Genomic DNA, 16,761 nt, shown 5'->3' on the forward strand with positions numbered 1-16,761 from the left:
TTGTAATGTACATATAAACCCAAGATGAGAGTGAGGAGTGGTTGGTAGGTAGCTAGATTGAGGAGGGTGGAATATAATCTTTTCATTGGATAGTCTGAGTTGGGAATTTCCCAGACAGCATTTCCTTTTGCTGTTTTCCTCTCCACACTTTGTTTTGTATATGTCTGTGCTGGTATGGTGTTAAAGTTATCAGCTCCCCCTCTTTAATTTTCTTTCTACCACCAACCTCCTCCTAGCACAAACACAGATTTTAAGCTTATAAGCAAATTTGTCAAAGACAGCTAGTAAAAATAATTTTAGGTTCATTTGAGGAGGGGTACTAATATGAAATTGTAAGTTTTTCATTTATGCTTGAAAAATACAGCAATTTGGAAAGTGAGGGAGGGGAAGTCACCCATAATCTTATTACCATTATATAATTATTAGTATTAAAGACAGATGACGTTAATTAAGCATCTACTATATTCTTTTAATAATCCTGTGATGTATATATTCCCACTTTACATGTGAGGAAACACATCCACTTAATAATGGAGCAGCCAAGTTTGAACCTAGGTATATCTTGAGAAGGTCTAGAGAGGAGACCTTTCTGTTCTACCTTCCTGTTCTTACATATATATCCTTTTACCGAGTTGTTACACAATTTGTAAGTTTCATCTCCTAGTTTTAAAACTTAGCGTTATAAAAACATTTTTCTCCCTACCCTTATTTCAAGTGGTGTCGTATTGCTCACATTGTCTATTCATACCACCATATAAAGGCTCTTTGTCTTGGCTGCTGGACATTGGTACAATGATGTTGACCAAAATGGATACTGCCCTTTTCTTTACTGAGTGATTAAGATGAAAAAAATCAGGCTTAATCAGAACTAATACTTTATGGGATTTGGATTGCTACAGGTTTAATCATGCTATCTATCCTTGCTGATGGGACATTTGACTTAGAATTGTATATAGGTAAAATATAGATGACAAATAAATTGTATAATTTATAGCTATCTGAAAACAACTTTTTTTAATATTTGAACACTTTGAAATGCCTTATGCTTCCTTGTTAAAAATCTTAAAGGGATATTAAAATTAAATGGGCACTTAAAACTTATCTAGTTACTGTTATTAATTCCTAATATAATATTTAATTCATAAAAGAAAAAAGCTTAATGTTGAATTCTGGCACTCATTGGGAAGATGACATTATATGTTAAGAGATAATTTGTGGGACATAGTGACTATAGTTAATATTGCATACTTGGAAGTTGCTAGGAGAGTACATTTTAAGTGTTCACACCACAAAATATAACTATGTGAGGTAATGCATGTGTTAATTAGCTAGATTTAACCATTGCATAATTTATATGTATTTCAAAATGTGTTGTACACCATAAATATATGCAATTTGTATTTATCAGTTGAAGAAGAAGAAGAAAAAGGTAATTTGTGGGCATTTATAAATAGATTGTATAGGTCAACACTGCTCAATAGAAATATAAGTTGAGCCACAAATGCAATTTTAGATTTTCTATAGCCACATCAAAAAATAAAAATAGGTGAAATTTTATTAATGGATTTTTATTTAACCCGGTATCTAAATACTATTATTTCATCATATAAACATGATTGAACTATTTTACATTTTTTAATTTTTTTAACCATGTTAAGTCTTCAAAATCTGTTAGTATTACATACTTAAAGCACATCTCAATTCATACTAGCCAGACTTCAGGTATTCAGTAGCCACATGAAGTTACTGTATTGGACAGTGCAATTACAGATAGTAAGTCCTATAGGGGTATAGGGAAAGAATAATATAGAAATTGAACTGAGCCGTAAAGGATGGCTGAGAACAGAAAATACTTGAGAAGAATATTCCCATAAAGAAGTGATAGGAATTAAAACAGCAAATACAGTTTGATACCAGGTAATAGAGTGGCTTGAATCCAGTTTAGGGAATGTGGTTGGGGGTGTGTGTGTGGGGGTGTGTGTGTGAGAGAGAGAGAGAGAGAGATAGGGAATATATATTGGAGGGTGCCTAATTCGTGTCTCACACATGAGCACTTGATAAATACTGAATTAGCTGGGTGCATTGGCTTGCGCCTGTAATCCCAGCACTATGGGAGGCTGAGGCGGGCAGATCGCCTGAGGTCAGGAATTCGAGACCAGCTTGGCCAATATGATGAAATATCCTGTCTCTACTGAAAATACAAAAATTAGCCGGGCATGGGGGCGTGCACCTATAATGTCAGCTACTTGGGAGGCTGAGGCAGGAGAATCGCTTAAACTTGAGAGGCAGAGGTTGCAGTAAGCCAAGATCATGCCACTGCATGGGCGACAGAGTGAGACTCAGTCTCAAAAAAAAAAAAAGAAAAGGTAAATATTGAATAAATATTTAGAGAGAATTAATATGACACTACAGAAAATGCTGGAAAAAACATCCTAACAAAGCCTTGTGGATCTTCAAAAGGGAAAGAGTTTCATTTAGGGAATATTGATGTTCTATGATTAACAATATGATGGAGATTGATAAAGAAGGATGAGAATTGAGAAAAGGTTTTTAGATTTAGCTATTAATTGGTTACTTGTTTTTAAGTATTTTTTTTTTTAGGTATAACATACAGTGAAGTGCACAAATCTTAAGTACAACTCAGTGAATTTATACATATAAGTATACCTAGGTAACTCCCAGGTAGTGGGAGGTACTGGGTTACACCTGGGGAGAAGAGGATGTAAAAAAAGCACAGACATGAGAATTGTGGAATGCAAGCATTTTCCGTGATTAGAGCCTATTTTAAATGAAATACCCAGATAGAGATGGAGAATGTTTTTCTTCACTGATTAAAGGTGACTTGTGCTCCCTCCTATTAATTTCTCACTACAGAAGTAACCACTATTCTAACCTCTAACCTCTATCACCATAAATTAGTTTTTGCTTGTTTCTTTTTCTTTTCCTTCATTTTTTTTTCTTTTGAGACAGGATCTCAGTCTGTCATCCTAGCTGGAGTGCATTGGCGCAATCCCGGCTCACTGCAGCCTTCACCCCCGAGGCTCAAACGATCCTCCCACTTCAGCTTCCTGAATACCTGGAACTACAGGTGCATGCCATCATGCCTGGCTCTTTTTTTTTTTTTTTTTTTTTTTTTTTTTGGTAGCAGAGACAGGGTTTTACCATGTTGCCTGAGCTGGAGTTTTTGTTTCTGAACTTCTTATGGCATATTTGTCCTCCCTCCCAAGGGTAGTGAGAATTGATGCTTGAATCCATCTCTCTTTTCTTCTGTCCTTGTTTGGCATTGTTATGAATTGGGAGGTAAATCAGATGATATTTGGTACTATGGCCCTTTTTTTCCCCCCAGTGACAAAATCAGAGAGGTGCTTCTTAGTGTTCATTAATAGTAATCCTTTAGAGGTTAGTTTTATGACTTGATATTTTGTTTAGAATGCAGAAATTTGAATTTGCCTCCACCGATAACACAGTTGCCTGGCTTGCTGTCATTACAGTATTCTCTAGGCATATAGCCAAGAAGTAGGTGGAGGAAGTTGTGGATTGCCTCCTTATATAGATGGTTTTTGGAGCCTCTTAGATGGTAGCTTCCAGGCATTATGTCAGTTAGCTATTAGGCATTTTAGGTTGCTTATTAAGGTATTTGGGTATTTCTGATTGTAATTTTAGAGGTAGGAATAAATAGGTGTACTTTTTTTATAGGTAGGTATCTACCTGTTCAACAGAAAAGTAGAATAAAACTAGAATGTTACCTTATGGACAGTTGCTTACAAGTGTGAATGGTTAAAGCCCATGTAGGAGACTTTATAAATGGAAAACTGAAATAGAATTGTTGATCATGATTTTTACTTTTAGTGCTTGAATCAGTTTTTTTTCCCCAAATGGAATTAATAGTTGTAGCATTATTTTTCATAAATACTGAGCAGTAGAAACCTTATTGTAGTATAGCAGTATTAAATTGGTGCTTTGTAGATAAAGAATTTTTTCTGAAATGGGTATTATAATAAAGTTGTTAAAAGTATATAATAAAAAATATATCTTCACATTCCAGTATATCTAGTTTTGAAGAATGAATATGTAAATTGCGCAGAAATGGGTATGAAAAGACTTTCTCATTAACATTTGGATTGTGAATGCTCTTGAGTTTATAAATGAAAATATTTACTCTATATAAAGAAGTTTTGTCTTTTGGAATTTGTAATAAGTTCGTTTAATATACTCTTGCTCCAAGGATTTTAGTATTTGTCTTGAAGAAATAATAAAATCTCACCTGTCAACTTTTCTTATTGTAGCTTTTGTGAAGTATAGAAGGCTAAAGCAAATTGGTTAAATTAGACATTGAAAAAAGTATATGATTATTATCTCCAAAATATTGAGACTTTATACATAACAGCTTTTGGGGGCTAGATTTAGAAAATCACTAACATAAAACAATTAGAATGTTCTTAATTATAGTTTTCAGAACTGACTAATAATGTATGTAGAAAAAAATACACTCAAGTTTGTGTTCTGTGTTTACATGTTGTTTTGACAAAAATGATTGTTATATTTGAATTTAGTTTTGGGAGATTTCAGTTTTTTTGTATTCAGAAAAGTCTTGTTTGTCTGGTTGTATTTCCCCCAATTTTCATAAGTTTTATTTAACTGGGTTAGTTGTCATACAAAATTCAGCTAATGCTCCACTAGGGGTAGGGTTGCATATACATAGAGCACAGGATATGGCTTCTACTCCAAAGAGCTCATGATCTAAGATATAGCTTGAAGAGTACTTAACTATGAAACATTTAAATTACTGAGCTGACAAAATAAAATGAATTATCTGTAATAAAATTAATAAAGCTTTTTGACAAAAATAATTTTTTACCTAGATTTTGAAGAAGTGGTATGTATAGGTTGGTGGAAAGGGAAGGAGATAACAGCTAGGGGGAAGAGCATGTTTAAAAAGCACAGATATTTGGGATGCTGAGGCAGGTGGAGCACCTGAGGTCAGGAGTTTGAGACCAGCCTCGCCAACATTGTGAAACCCAGTCTTTACTAAAAATACAAAAAAAAAAGAAGAAAAAATTAGCCAAGCGTGATGGTGGGTGTCTGCAATCCCAGCTACTCGGGAAGCTGAGGCAGAAGAATCACTTGAACCTGGGAGGTAGAAGTTGTGGTGAGCTGAGATTGTGCCACTGCACTCATCCTGGGCAACAGAGACTGCGTCTCAGGAAAAAAAAAAAAAAAAAAAGGCACAGACATGAGAATTGTGGAATGCAAGCATTTTCCTTGGTTAGAGTCTATTTTAAACGAATATAATAAAAAGTAATAAGATTGTGGCATGAGCTGGAGGGATCTAAAGAAGTTTGGATTAGAAATTGGAAATAAGAAGTTCCACTGAAGATCACTGAATAGGATTACATGAAGAAATATGATTAGCAGCCAGATACAGCGTGATTGGAGAGGAGATTGAAGTGAGGAAGGCCAGTTAGTGATTATTATCTTGGTGAGTGGGAAGGGTATATTAAGAGTAAGGATGTGTAGTTTTAAATAAGTCAAATCAAATATTGTGGCTCCTCAGTTTGTAGTGCAGAGCTAAAATTAGAATGAAAGAATTTTATTATCTTCTGGTATTCAAAATAAATGGAGATAGAGTTTGCATATGACTTACTAGCACTAATTGAGGTATGCCTTTTTCTAAAAAAAACTGGCTTGGACTTTTTTTTCTGTTAAGTTTACTTTGAAAACCAATAAAGTTATGCCATAATGGTGTTTTCTTAAGTAAAAAATATTTACGATAACTGGTAAGAAGAGCTTGTACTTCTATGCTGAATTTTGAGTTAAAAATCTGTATTTTAGCCACGGCTTAAGAGACATTATAATTTGTATTGGAGCTGGTGGGAAAACAGGAAATAATAAAAATTAACAATGTGGACTACATATTTATATTTGTTTTTAAATAGATACTTGTTTTAAAATTTAGGAACATTTGGGGATACTCTGCTTTTATAGGAAAATAATGTTCTTAAAATGTAGAGTTTTTAATAATTCCTATATTGAATGTACATTATGTTTTATTATGGGTAAAAGTCATTTTTAAAATAGAAGAATTAGAAAAACAGGAAAAATAGAAGTAATACAGTTTTTTAAATCCTTTTTTTTTTAAGAGTTAGGAAATAGAACAGAAGCTTGGGAACTAATAGTTTTAGAGTTTTAAGATACCATGTTTTAGTATAACATTTACATTTTAAACATTCTCACAGTTAATATAGGCTTAACTTGGAAATATTAAGCTTTTAGGATTTAGTATGCAGTAGTTCTCTGTTGGCACTAAGTCTTTCCCCTTCGCTCCCTTCCAACAGGTATTGCCCAAGCTCTCATAAGCCGTTCTTTTCTTTCTATTATGATTATTATTTTGTAGAGATGGGGTCGCACTTTTTTGCCCAGGCTGGTCTTGAACTCTTGGGCTCAAGCAGTCCTCTTGGCCTCCCAAAGTGCTGTGATTACAGGTGTGAGCTACTGAGACCAGCCTTTTCTTTTAATTCTGATGGTCAGTACTGATGAATTCGTTTCCAGCTTTGGGTACACAGCCTTCCATTATTCCTGCTGTCAAATTTTTGTCTTTCTACTGTGCTTTTCAACCTTGGTTATTCATGTATCACCTTCATCTGCGCAATTATTACCATTTAACTGCAGTAAGTAAAGGCGTTAATAGTGAGGTTTTTGGGAATGTGGTAAAATCGGGAGGTATGTTTGACTTTGTCCAAGTTATCTGATGAGGCAGATCAGCTAAAGCAAAATACAGTGGGTTGCTCCCTACTATCACTGGGACCTAGAGATTTCATCTGCATCTCTGAAAAATGGGGTTTCTGTATGATAGTATGGGTGAGAAGGAATGACAGCAGAACTATCAACTGTTTTCTGGTTATCCTGATGAACTAGCGGTATAGGAAACTTTTCTGAAAACGCTGCTCTGAATTGCTTGCTTAAGTAGTTGCTTTTTTATTCCTGTGTATGGCTCCAGAGTTCTTGGGAATAGCCCTACCTCCATTTGTTTGTAGATGAGAGAAAGCTGAACCTTCTGCTGTCAGTGGAGAAGGCCTAGAATTAGTCTAGAACTGGTGCTATAGGGCCCTGGAATGCTTCAGGAATTGGTGGCTGCAGGGACCTCTGAAGGAATTGTCTAAAAGTCTGTATAACAAGTAAGCAACACTCATGGTTTCAGGAAAGGATCTCTTGCCTCATCCAAGTTTTCTTCTTTGACATTCAACCTGAGGATCTCTGTACTTGAGAACAGTAGGCACAGTTCAGGTTAAGGTCATCATACTGGAAAACGGGGAATTAAATAAAAATCTACATGTTGATCTGAGAGTTATTCCCAGTTTTTCCCTCCCAGTTCTGAGAATACTGGCCGACAAGGTCTTGCCCCATCTAGCTGTGAGATTAAAAGATTCATCATGTGACAGCAAACTGCTGAGATCAGGAAAAATATCTAACTGATAACAGATGTGGCCCAGATTGATAATCCTACAATATGTCTACTCATTAAGACAGAATCCCTAGGCAACTTTTAAGTGCCTCAATCCAAAATATGAGATTAAGGATCACCAAACATTTGAGGATAACCTTAATATGAAAGAGAAGAGGGAAATGGAAATACTTCAAGAAGAAGACAAGTTTTTATAAAAAGTTAACTGATTGCTTCAGAAATAAAGATATTGCATCTTTGAAACAAGAAAGGATGCTATGAAAAAGCAGTGCCCAGAAAACAAGAGCTTCTAGAAATTTAGAATATGAAACACTTCATAGAAGAGTTGGAAATTCAGAATATTCTTATTAGAAGGTTGGAAGATAAAGTTGAGAAAACTCCCATAGAGGAGGACAAAAAGAGTTGTAAAGTGGGAGAAAATAAGAAAACTAGAAGGATCACACTTGCATGCACATTCTACATATGAAAAGTAAGAATTTGCTGCCCGTGATGGCTCACGCCTGTAATCCCAGCACTTTGGGTGGTCGAGGTGGTCAGATCACCTGAGGTCAGGAATTCAAGACCAGCCTGGCCAACATGGTGAAACCCTGTCTCTGCTAAAAATACAAAAATTAGCAGGGCATGTTGGTATGCACCTGTAATCCCAGCAAATCGCTTGAACCTGGGAGGTGGAGGTTGCAGTGAGCCGAAGTGGCGCTACTGCGCTCCAGCCTGTGCAACAGAGCAAGACACTGTCTCAAAAAAAAAAAAAAAAAAAAAAATTACAAAATGGGAGAAAATGGAAGAAATTAAGAATAATTGAACAAGAAATGTGAATTTCCACAGTGAAAGGGCTCATGAATGCTCAACATGGTGACTGAAAAAAAGAACCACATCAAGATACATCATGGTGAAATTTCAGACACCAGAAATAAAGGGAAGATCAAGAAGGCTTTCAGGAATGGAGCACAAAGAAGGGATTAGAAATAGGTAGCATTGGAAAGTAATCAGTAATGGAATAATACGTTCGAAATCCTGAAGGAAAGTTATTTCCAAACTATTCATTCTATACCCTACCAAGCTATCAAGTGTGGGAGGAGGCTAAAAATATGAAACATGAGGTTGTTAGAATATTTACTTCAAAAGTACTATATCAGGAACTTACTAGAAGGCACAGGCTCCATCAAAGTGATGGGTTAACTAAAAAGAGGGGGGATCCGGGAAGTAGGATGCATTACAGGAGAAGAGTGAAGAGAATTTCTAGGATGATTATGAAGGGAGATTCAAGGATAGGGCTGTACAGGAGGTCTGAAGAGTAATCAGTTCAGCTTGGGATAGGACGATGAAGGGATCTAGATGGCATGTCTTTAGAGAAAAAAAAGGACTTTTTTGATTTAATTCATAAGGGGTATTTCTTGGTAGTTTTCTTGTGATAACTTTGTCAGATTTTGGTATGAGGACAATATTGGCCTTATAGGAATGAGTTAGGAAGTGTTCCCTCCTATTTTTTGGAAGAGTTTGAGAAGGAATAGTGTTAATTATTGAAATGTTCTGCAGATTCCAGGGAAGCAGTCTGGTCATGGATTGTTTGTTTGTTTTTATGAGACAGAGTCTTGCTCTGTTGCCCAGGTTGGAGTGCAGTGGCACAATCTTGGCTCACTGCAGCCTCGAATTCCTGGGCTCAAATGATCTATCCTCCTGCCTCAGCCTCTCAAGTAGCTAGGACTACAGGTGCTGTCCACCGTGGTTGGCTAGGTTCTGGGCTTTTCTTTGTGGGAAGTTCTCTCTACTTGTTTTAGGTCTATTCAGATTTCCTATGTCATCTTTAGTCAGTTTCAACAGTTTGGGTTTTTCTAGGAATTTGTCCATTTCATCTACACTATGTAATTTGTTGGCATAGAGTTGCATAGTGTTCTTTTATAATCCTTTTTATTAATATAAGGTTGGTAGTAATGACTCCTTTTCCATTCCTTACTGTAGTGATTTAAATCTTTTCTTAGTTCAGCTAAAGGTTTGTCAATTTTGTTCTTTTCAAAGAACCAACTTTTGGGTTCATTGAATTTTTTTTCTCTACTGTTTTTCTGTTCTCTATTTCTGCTGTGTTCTTTATTTTTTTTTTCTTTTGTCTGCTTTGAGTTTAGTTTGTCTTTTTCTAATTTCTTAGAAAGTTAGGTTATGGATTTAAGATTTTTTTTTAATGTAGTCATATATAGCTATAAATTTCCCTGTAAGCATTGTTTACTTCATCCCATAAGTTTTAGTGTGTTGTGTTTTTGTTTTCATTTTTCTCAACATACTTTCTGATTTGCAATGCAATTTCTTTGGCTTACTGGTTACTTAGATGTTTGTTGCTAAATTTCCACATATTAACTTACCAATTTCCTTCTGGTATTGATTTCTAGTTTCATTCTATTGTGGTCAGAGAACGTGCTCTCTATGATTTTTATTCCTGTAAAATTTATTGACACTTGTCTGACGGCCTAACACCTAGTACATACTAAAGAACATTTCTTATTCTGCTGTCGTTAGGTGGAGTGTTCTGTAGAGTTTATAGTGTTCAAGGCTTCTATTTCCTTGATCTTCTACCTATACTATCCATTATTGAATGTGAAGTATTAAGGTTTCTAACTATGATTTTTGAATTATATTCTGCCTTTCAATTCTGTCAGTTTCTACTTCATATATTTTGGGGTTCTCTTATTAGGTGTACACATGTTTATAACTGGCATGTAATTTTGATGGATTGACCTTTTTATTATTACAAAACATTGTCTGTAGTAACAATTTTTTGTCTTAATGTCTGTTGTTTCTGCTATGAGAATAGCTGCATCAGCTCTCTTTTGGTTACTTTCTGCATGGTATAACTTTTTTTATCTTTTACTTTCAGTTTATTTGTATCTATTTAATCTCAAGTGTGTCTCTTATAGCCAGTATATAGTTGGATTATGTTTTTTACCCATTCTGTCAGTATGTGCTTTTTGATTGGAGTGCCTGATTAATTTCCATTTAATATAATTACCAATAAAGTGGAATTTACATCTGCTATTTTGCTCTTTGTTTTCTGTATGTCTCGTTGTTTTTTGGGGTGGTTATTCCTCTAGTCCTCTAGTGCTGCCTTTTGTGTTAAATAGATATTTTCAAGTGTATCACTTAAATCACTTGTTTTGTACTGTATACTTTTAATTCATTTTTGTAGTGGTTGCCCTGGGAATTATAATTAACAACTTAATTTTAGTCTAGTTGAAATTAATACTGTAAATTTTAATAATATGCAACTCTCCTTCCTTCATGCTATTATTGCCGTACATACATCCTTTTATACCTTTTAAATCAGACGGGAGAAGAAAAAGTCACAAAGAGAAAACAGTTATACTGTCTTTTATATTTACCTATGTGGTTACCTTCACCATGCTCCTTATTTCTTCAGATGGATTCAGATTACTATCTAGTGTTCTTTCATTTCAGTCTGAGGGACACTCTTTAGTATTTGTTTAAATCTGTAAATGTCTTAATTTCTCCTTCTGTTATGAAAAATAGTTGTAGAATTCATGGTTGAGAGTCTTTTTCTTTCAGTACTTTGACATCATTGCCATCCGGCCTCCATGGTTTCTCATGAAAAATTAGTTGTTAATGTTACTAAAGTTGTTTGTCTGTGACAAGTTGCTTTTCTTGCTTCTTTTAGGATTCTCTCTTCCTTTTTCAGCAGTTTTATGATGATGTGTCTAAGGTGTATATCTCTCTGGGTTTATCCTCTGTGTAGTTCCTTGAGCTTTTTTGGATGTTTAGGTTAATGTTTTTCATCAGACTGGGGGAATTTTTAGTCACATTTCTTCAAATGCTCTTTCTGCCTCATTCTTATCTCCCCTCTTTTCTAGAACTCCTATTATGTATACAATGGGATGTTTAATGTTGTCTCACAGGTTTCTTAGGCCCTATGGATTTTTAAAATTGGTTTTTCTTTCTGTTCCTCAGACTGGATAATCTCAGTTGATCTATTTTCAGGTTTTCTGACTTTTCTAGTGAATTGTTCATTTTAGTTATTGTGCTTTTCAATTCTACAATTTGTTTTTTTCTCATAATTTTTTTTATTGATATTCTCATGCTTTCTTTTAGTTCTTTAGACATGGGTTTCTTTTAGTTATTTGAATATGCTTAAAGTAGCTGATTTTAAAACATTGTCTAGTTTAGTCAGTCCTATGTCTGGGTTTCCTCAGGGACAGTTTTGTGGACCGCTTGTCTCTCCATGTGTATGAACCATACTTCCTTCTTTTTTTCGTTTTTTTTTTTTTTTTTTGATATTATTATACTTTAAGTTCTAGGGTACATGTGTACAATGTGCAGGTTTGTTACATATGTATACATGTGCCATGTTGGTGTGCTGCACCTATTAACTCATCATTTAGCATTAGGTATATCTCCTAATGCTATCCCTCCCCTAGGCCCCCACCCCACGACAGGCCCCGGTGTGTGATGTTCCCCTTCCTGTGTCCAAGTGTTCTCATTGTTCAATTCCCACCTATGAGTGAGAACAGGCGGTGTTTGGTTTTTCGTCCTTGCGATAGTTTGCTGAGAATGATGGTTTCCAGCTTCATCCATGTCCCTACAAAGGACATGAACTTATCCTTTTTTATGGCTGCATAGTATTCCATGGTATATATGTGCCACATTTTCTTAATCCAGTCTATCATCGATGGACATTTGGGTTGGTTCCAAGTCTTTGCTATTGTGAATAGTGCCGCAATAAACATACGTGTGCATGTCTCTTTATAGCAGCGTGATGTATAATCCTTTGGATATATACCCAGTAATGGGATGGCTGGGTGAAATGGTATTTCTAGTTCTAGATCTTGAGGAATCACCACATTGACTTCCACAATGGTTGAACTAGTTTAAAGTCCCACCAACAGTGTAAAAGTGTTCCTATTTCTCCACATCCTCTCCAGCACCTGTTTTTCCTGACTTTAGATCGCCATTTCTAACTGGTGTGAGATGGTATCTCACTGTGGTTTTGATTTGCATTTCTCTGATGGCCAGTGATGATGAACATTTTTTCATGTGTCTGTTGGCTGCGTAAATGTCTTCTTTTGAGAAGTGTCTGTTCATATCCTTCGCCCACTTGTTGATGGGGTTGTTTGTTTTTTTCTTGTAACTTTGTTTGAGTTCATTGTAGATTCTGGATATTAGCCCTTTGTCAGATGAGTAGATTGCAAAAATTTTCTCCCATTCTGTAGGTTGCCTGTTCACTCTGATGGTACTTTCTTTTGCTGAGCAGAAGCTCTTTAGTTTAATTAGATCGCATTTGTCAATTTTGGCTTTTGCTGCCATTGCTTTTGGTGTTTTAGACATGAAGTCCTTGCCCATGCCTGTGTCCTGAATGGTATTGCCTAGGTTTTCTTCTAGGGTTTTTATGGTTTTAGGTCTAACATTTAAGTCTTTAATCCATCTTGAATTAATTTTTGTATAAGGTGTAAGGAAGGGATCCAGTTTGAGCTTTCTACATATGGCTAGCCAGTTTTCCCAGCACCATTTATTAAATAGGGAATCCTTTCCCCATTTCTTGTTTTTGTCAGGTTTATCAAAGATCAGATCATTGTAGCTGTGCGGTGTTATTTCTGAGGGCTCTGTTCTGTTCCATTGGTCTATATCTCTGTTTTGGTACCAGTACCATGCTGTTTTGGTTACTGTGGCCTTGTAGTATAGTTTGAAGTCAGGTAGCGTGATGCCTCCAACTTTGTTCTTTTGGCTTAGGATTGACTTGGCAATGCAGGCTCTTTTTTGGTTCCATATGAACTTTAAAGTAGTTTTTTCCATTTCTATGAAGAAATTCATTGGTAGCTTGATGGGGATAGCATTGAATCTGTAAATTACCTTGGGCAGTATGGCCATTTTCACGGTATTGATTCTTCCTATCCATGAGCATGGAATGTTCTTCCATTTGTTTGTGTCCTCTTTTATTTCCTTGAGCAGTGGTTTGTAGTTCTCCTTGAAGAGGTCCTTCACATCCCTTGTAAGTTGAATTCCTAGGTATTTTATTTTCTTTGAAGCATTGTGAATGGGAGTTCACTCATGATTTGGCTCTCTTGTCTGTTATTGGTGTATAAGAATGCTTGTGATTTTTGCACATTGATTTTCTATCCTGAGACTTTGCTGAAGTTGCTTATCAGCTTAAGGAGATTTTGGGCAGAGACGATGGGGTTTTCTAAATATACAATCATGTCATCTGCAAACAGGGACAATTTGACTTCCTCTTTTCCTAACTGAATACCCTTTATTTCTTTCTCCTGCCTGATTGTCCTGGCCAGAACTTCCAACACTATGTTGAATAGGAGTGGTGAGAGAAGGCATTCCTGTCTTGTGCCAGTTTTCAAAGGGAATGCTTCCAGTTTTTGCCCATTCAGTATGATATTGGCTGTGAGTTTGTCATAGATAGCTCTTATTATTTTGAGATACGTCCCATCAATACCTAATTTATTGAGAGTTTTTAGCATGAAGGGCTGTTGAATTTTGTTGAAGGCCTTTTCTGCATCTATTGAGATAATTGTGTGGTTTTTGTCATTGGTTCTGTTTATATGCTGGATTAGGTTTATTGATTTGTGTATGTTGAACCAGCCTTGCATCCCAGGGATGAAGCCCACTTGATCATGGTGGATAAGCTTTTTGATATGCTGCTGGATTCGGTTTGCCAGTATCTTACTGAGGATTTTTGCATTGATGTTCATCAGGGATATTGGTCTAAAATTCTCTTTTTTTGTTGTGTCTCTGCCAGGCTTTGGTATCAGGATGATGCTGGTCCCATAAAATGAGTTAGGGAGGATTCCCTCTTTTTCTATTGATTGGAATAGTTTCAGAAGGAATGGTACCAGCTCCTCCTTGTATCTCTGGTAGAATTCAGCTGTGAACCCGTCTGGTCCTGGACTTTTTTTGGTTGGTAGGCTATTAATTATTGCCTCAATTTCAGAGTCTGTTATTGGTCTATTCAGGGATTCACCTTCTTCCTGGTTTAGTCTTGGGAGGGTGTATGTGTCCAGGTATTTATCCATTTCTTCTAGATTTTCTAGTTTGTTTGCATAGAGGTGTTCATAGTATTCTCTGGTGGTAGTTTGTATTTGTGTGGGATCGGTGGTGATATCCCCTTTATCATTTTTTATTGCATCTATTTGATTCTTCTCTCTTTCTTCTTTATTAGTCTTGCTAACAGTCTATCTATTGTGTTGATCTTTTCAAAAAACCAGCTCCTGGATTCATTGATTTTTTGAAGGGTGTTTTGTGTCTCTGTCTCCTTCAGTTCTGCCCTGATCTTAGTTATTTCTTGCTTTCTGCTAGCTTTTGAATGTGTTTGCTCTTGCTTTTCTAGTTAATTGTGATGTTAGGGTATCAATTGTAGGTCTTTCCTGCTTTCTCTTGTGGGCATTTAGTGCTATAAATTTCGCTCTACACATTGCTTTAAATGTGTCCCAGAGATTCTGGTGTGTTGTGTCTTTATACTCGTTGGTTTCAAAGAACATCTTTATTTCTGCCTTCATTTCGTTATGTACCCAATAGTTATTCAGGAGCAGGTTGTTTAGTTTCCATGTAGTTGAGCGGTTTTGAGTTAGTTTCTTAATCCTGAGTTCTAGTTTGATTGCACTGTGGTCTGAGAGACAGTTTGTTATAATTTCTGTTCTTTTACATTTGTTGAGGAGTGCTTTACTTCCAACTACGTGGTCAATGTTGGAATAAGTGCGATGTGGTGGTGAAAAGAATGTATTTTCTGTTGATTTGGGGTGGAGAGTTCTGTAGATGTCTATTAGGTCCGCCTGTGCAGAGCTGAGTTCAATTCCTGGATATCATTGTTAACTTTCTCTCGTTGATCTGTCTAATGTTGACAGTGGGGTGCTAAAGTCTCCCATTATTATTGTGTGGGAGTCTAAGTCTCTTTGTAGGTCTCTAAGGACTTGCTTTATGAATCTGGGTGCTCCTGTATTGGGTGCATATATATTTAGGATAGTTAGCTCTTCTTGTTAAATTGATCCCTTTACCATTATGTAATGGCCTTCTTTGTCTCTTTGGATCTTTGTTGGTTTAAAGTCTGTTTTATCAGAGACTAGGATTGCAACCCCTGCCTTTTTTTGTTTTCCATTTGCTTGGTAGATCTTCCTCCATCCCTTTATTTTGAGCCTATTTGTGTCTCTGCACGTGAGATGGATCTCCTGAATACGGCATACTGATCGGTCTTGCCTCTTTATCCAGTTTGCCAGTCTGTGTCTTTTAGTTGGAGGATTTAGCCCATTTACATTTAAGGTTAATATTGTTATGTGCGAGTTTGACCCTGTCATTATGGTGTTAGCTGGTTATTTTGCTCATTAGTTGATGCAGTTTCTTCCTTGCATCAGTGGTTTACAACTGGGCATGTTTTTGCAGTGGCTGGTACCAGTTGTTCCTTTCCATGTTTAGTGCTTCCTTCAAGAGCTGTTGACAGGCCTGGTGGTGACAAATCTCTCAGCATTTGCTTGTCTGTAAAGGATTTTATTTGTCCTTCACTTACGAAGCTTAGTTTGGCTGGATATGAAATTCTGGGTTGAAAATTCTTTTTGTTAAGAATGTTGAATATTGGCCCCCACTCTCTTCTGGTTTGTAGAGTTTCTGCTGAGAGATCCACTGCTGGTCTGTTGGGCTTTCTTTTGCGGGTAACCTGACCTTTCTGTCTGGCTGCCCTTAACATTTTTTCCTTCATTTCAACTTTGGTGAATCTGACAATTATGTGTCTTGGAGTTGCTCTTCTCGAGGAGTATCTTTGTGGCGTTCTCTGTATTTCCTGAATTTGAATGTTGGCCTGCCTTGCTAGATTGGGGAAGTTCTCCTGGATAATATCCTGCAGAGTGTTTTCCTACTTGGTTTCATTCTCCCTGTCACTTTCAGGTATACCAATCCGGTGTAGATTTGGTCTTTTCACATAGTCCCATATTTCTTGAAGGCTTTGTTCGCTTCTTTTTACTCTTTTTTCTCTAAACTTCTCGTTTCATTTCATGAATTTGATCTTCCATCACTGATACCCTTTCTTCCAGTTGATCGAATCGGCTACTGAAGCTTGTGCATTCGTCACGTAGTTCTCGTGCCATGGTTTTCAGCTCCATCAGGTAATTTAAGGATTTCTCTACACTGGTTATTCTATTAGTCATTCGTCTAATCTTTTTTCAAGGTTTTTAGCTTCTTTGCAATGGGTTCGAACTTCCTCCTTTAGCCTGGAGAAGTTTGATCGTCTGAAGCCTTCTTCTCTCAACTCGTCAAAGTCATTCTCCGTCCAGCTTTGTTCTGTTGCTGGTGAGGAGCTGCGTTCCTTT

The 16,761-nt window shown here is 36.4% G+C and overlaps 1 protein-coding gene across 25 annotated transcripts in view; it reads left to right on the top strand.

Annotated features, from left to right (window-relative positions):
• ZNF644 (zinc finger protein 644) overlaps positions 1-16,761 on the top strand; it is a 108,660-nt gene that overhangs the window by 6,866 nt on the left and 85,033 nt on the right. The window contains exon 1 of one of the 25 annotated variants that reach the window (XM_054476799.2): positions 30-3,088. The exons of the other annotated variants lie outside the window; for them this stretch is intronic. The gene's annotated coding sequence lies outside the window, so the exon portion shown is untranslated. Of the gene's footprint in view, positions 1-29; positions 3,089-16,761 lie in introns of those variants that run through there. 25 annotated transcript variants of the gene reach the window in all.

This window comes from Pongo pygmaeus, chromosome 1, assembly GCF_028885625.2.
Source record: "Pongo pygmaeus isolate AG05252 chromosome 1, NHGRI_mPonPyg2-v2.0_pri, whole genome shotgun sequence".
Classification (NCBI taxonomy): Eukaryota; Metazoa; Chordata; class Mammalia; order Primates; family Hominidae; genus Pongo; species Pongo pygmaeus.